Source organism: Barbus barbus, assembly GCF_936440315.1.
Source record: "Barbus barbus genome assembly, chromosome: 31".
NCBI lineage: Eukaryota > Metazoa > Chordata > Actinopteri > Cypriniformes > Cyprinidae > Barbus > Barbus barbus.
In genome coordinates, this window is record NC_136759.1 from 19,389,254 (window position 1) to 19,393,878 (window position 4,625).

The window sequence follows — 4,625 nt, forward strand, 5'->3', positions numbered from 1 at the left end:
CTACTGCAAATTTAAAATAATTTAAAAATATATATTAAAAACTACCTAAAACACTGAAAATATAGCATTTGTAGGGTAAATGTACCTAATAAACTCACCAAAATCTACAGCGAGACATTTTTTGTGCACAAGATATTGGTTTCAGTACAAAAAGTTAAAATAAAATATTAATCTCTCACACAAAAATATTTCATTGTATTTTAAATGACAAAAGCATTTCAATTAAGATATACATCATTAAATACATAATTTTTGTACCCTTTAAGCACAGCCCTGATCCCATTAGGCTCACATCATTATTATTATTTTAAGGAAAATTTTTAAAGAATAATTGTAAAAATATATATATTTTTTGAAGGTACAAAGTCAATCACAAAAACAAACAAACAAAAAAACAAAACAAAAAACAGAACACTAAAATCAAGCAACAAGGCATTCAGTTTGACCAGTTATATATTCATATTTCATGGTGACGTGTCATTTAAGCACATTAGGCCCTTTCGCACCACAAGAACCTTTTCATAGTACCCAAACTAATTGTGGAACTACCCACTTTTTGGCGTGTTCGCACCGCGGGAACTAGGAACGGTTTTAGTTCCAGGAACTCCGTTTGGAGGAACTAAATTAGCTCCTACTTCAGAGTAGGGTCTAAAACAGTTCCATAGGAACTATCGTGACGTAAGTGTACGCTGATTGGCTAAATGCGTACAAAAATGCCCTCACCTGCCATGATTTAAAACACTGTGTAAACATATACTGTGTAAACATTCCATGTCCATTATTGTGAAACCCGCGAGACACAACAAAAACACAGCTCCGATCACAGCGTCCTCCATCCTCCTGTTGTTAAGGTTGTTGTTGTTTGTTTTCGTTGTTGAATGCCGCGCACAAATGACGTCGCTGTAATGCCTGCAGTAATGATTGCAGTAATGCCTGTGAAGTAATATGTTAGTGTGAGCACACAATTTTACACAGCTAGTCAACTAACTGTGTTCTGTAGCATCTGCGCTATGCTGCTAAAATTAACTTTTGGATCTAATGTAATTATTTCCCACATCCAAGTTCCAGGTTATAACATGCAAAAGTCTGAACATTAATCTCGTAATTTTACAATAAGTAGTGAAATTTACCCAATATAAAGGCTTAAGCGTCTAAAAAAATGCACATTTATAGTGCTCCTCTTTTGGTGAATGTTTTTAGACATCTTTCAAAACGGCCACCAGACAGCATGACCACATGGGCCGTGTTTGAAATGCCATACTATCATACTACTCTTACTATTTCTGCAGCATGCAGTATGTATGCTGCGCATAGTATGCAAATTTTCTGTATGCATGAAATACCCGGATGACCGGGTATTTGCCAGAATCTGCTAAATATAACTCAAGTACACTGAAATCAGTAAAGCAGCAGTGTTCCGAATGGCATACAATCATAAAACACCTACTATACTGCAGTATGCTATGTGAATATTGTGAATAGTATGTGAATTTTCTGTATGCATGGAATGGAATGACGTCATGCACCTTTATCTCTATAGGGCTTTATACAATGTTTCAAAGATATTACATAGTAATATTAATATTGCAGTAATATAATATAAAAATAAAATGTATAAATAAACTTAATATTTCAATTAAGCAAACAGAATTAAATTCCACTGTCAAGCAGCTCTAAAAAGAAATGGAGTGTATTTACTCTAAAGACAAATAGACCAATTTGTTGTCAGAGGCTATGCACATAAACTCCGCCCACCAATGCCTGGCTGCAATAAACAGCACTGCAAAAGACCCGTGAATACTTATAGAATCAGTGGGGCGCAGTAAGGCAAGGCAAGGCAAGTTTATTTGTATAGCACATTTCATACACAGTGGTAATTCAAAGTGCTTTACATAAAAGAAAGTGAAATAGACATTAAAAATCAATAAAACATGGAAATAAAAATAATAAAAACAAGGAATTTTAAAATTATATAGAAATTAATTTAAAATAAATTTAAAGAAAATGATTATACATAAAATTCATTGCAGTCAGTTCGGACATATAGCACAGTGCTCATTCAACAAATGCACAGTTAAACAGATGAGTTTTGAGTCTTGATTTAAATGTGGCTAATGTTTTAGCACATCTGATCTCTTCTGGAAGCTGGTTCCAACTGCGGGCCGCATAATAGCTAAAAGCAGACTCCCCTTGTTTTGTGTGAACCCTTGGTATTTCTAACTGACTCGATCCTAATGATCTGAGTGGTCTGTTCGGTTTATATTCAGTGAGCATATCAGAAATATATTTAGGTCCTGGGCCATTGAGTGACTTATAAACAAGTAAAAGTACTTTAAAATCAATCCTAAATGTAACTTTAAGCCAGTGTGAGGACCTGAGGACTGGTGTGGTATGCTCAGATTTTCTGGTTCTAGTCAGAATCCTGGCAGCAGCATTCTGGATGAGCTGCAGTTGTCTAATGGTCATCTTGGGAAGGCCGGTGAGGAGACCATTACAGTAATCCACCCTGCTGGTGATAAAGGCATGAACAAGTTTCTCCAAGTCTTGACTGGAAACAAAACATCTAATTCTTGCAATGTTTTTGAGATGATAGTATGCTGATTTAATTACTGCTTTGACATGACTACTGAAACTAAGGTCTGTCTCTAGAATCACCCCAAGATTTCTGACTTGATTTTTAGTTGTTTGACCCCTAGAGTCAAGGTATGCATTCACCTTGAGAACTTCATCTTTGTTTCCAAATGCAATGACTTCAGTTTTCTCCTTGTTTAACTGAAGAAAGTTCTGGCACATCCAACTGTTAATTTCATCAATGCATTGGCAGAGGGAGTCAATGGGGCTGTAGTCATTTGGAGATAAGGCTAGGTAAATCTGGGTATCATCAGCATAGCTGTGATAGGCAATTTGGTTCTTCCTCATTATCTGACTTTGTGGGAGCATATACAGGCTAAACAAGAGCGGTGCAAGAATTGAGCCTTGTGGGACTCCACATGTCATGGCCGTCCACTTAGACTTATGCTCTCCTATACTCACATAATAACCTCTCCCTTCTAAGTATGACCTGAACCATTTGAGTGCCATCCCAGAAAGCCCGACCCAGTTTTCCAGTCTCTCTAGAAGTATGTTATGATCGACAGTGTCAAACGCAGCACTAAGATCTAGTAGTACCAGCACTGATATTTTGCCAGAATCAGAATTGAAGCGAATATCATTTATTATCTTAATGAGTGCTGTCTCTGTGCTGTGATGTGCTCGGAAACCAGATTGAAAATTGTCCAGGTATCCATTTGAGTTTAAGTAGTTGTTCAGCTGAACCTGTTAACGTTCACCAGAGCGACGTCGCACTGAACGCTCTTTATTTGCATGTGTCATTGTTTTCTAATAGAATAAATGAAACGGAACAAAGTTAATCTTGACAAACTATATCATTCTGAGGGTCTAAGCCTCAAGCATCGACGACAGATCGCTGTTTTTCGATGGAAAGCTTATAAGGAATGTATTTGCTACATTTGTGTAAGCAGTACACATCCAAACACGCAGAGTAAAAAAGCAGTACGTACCTTTATCATTGTAATAACGAGCCACAAACGCGTCCACTGCTGAAATCCCAGTTTAGTTAGAGAGGTAAGGGTCCACAGAACAACATCCCAGCGAGCACTTTTAGTCCAGCGAAACAATAACGTTGTAATAAGGATGAATATTCCTTTGTTTACGTTTAATTTCTTCAGAGAGTTATTGTTCGCGTCCGTTATGGAATAAATTACGCTCAAAAACAGCGTCTTGGTGGTAAAAAAACAACACGGTGCAGTAGCATACGGTTTTACAAACATAATGAGACCGTCCACGGAAAAAAGTCTCAGAAAAGCGGAATATAGATTATTTGAATTTGGCGCTCCCTCCAGTCAGCTCTGACGCATGCTGTGACACGCACGCTGTCATCTGAGCGGGGCGTAACTTAGCGATCTGCTTTATCCATAAAAAACTGTTTTTTTTTTCTTCTACATTTTTTATATGTGTGTGTGTGTATTGTGTGGGGAATGTGGCCGTATCTGCATGATTATAATATGTATGGACGGACATCAGCGTGTTTATTACCGACTCTATGACGGCTATCATTGTGATTCATTGATCAGCTATTATTGATTATATGGCCCATCTGTTTGATTATCATTTGAATGGAAGCACATCAGCGTGTGATTACTGACTCTATGACCATGTCTGGCAATATCACTTCATGTCTGGCAATCAGAATACTTCAGTATACATACTATATACAAAGCATTTTTTTCTATTTTTTTTTTCCTTTTTTATTACTCAAATAATTATTTTTGTATTTTTTTGTGCTCAAATAAATCGGTTTATTATTTTATAATTGAAAAACTATGCAGGAACATGTATAATGACTAAAATAGCTTGTATAATTCTGCAATCCATTTGGTGGTTATTTTTCCTCAAACAGGGGGGTGGGGGGACTATAAATAGTTTCAGAAAAAATATTGCAGGAATCTAATTTTTCATGGTATCTTCTTCAAATTTGAAATATAAACTCATGAGACACATGGCCTTCAAACCATTACTTTTCTGGATTGCTCCAGGACTTATTTCATGTATTTGTATATGAAATA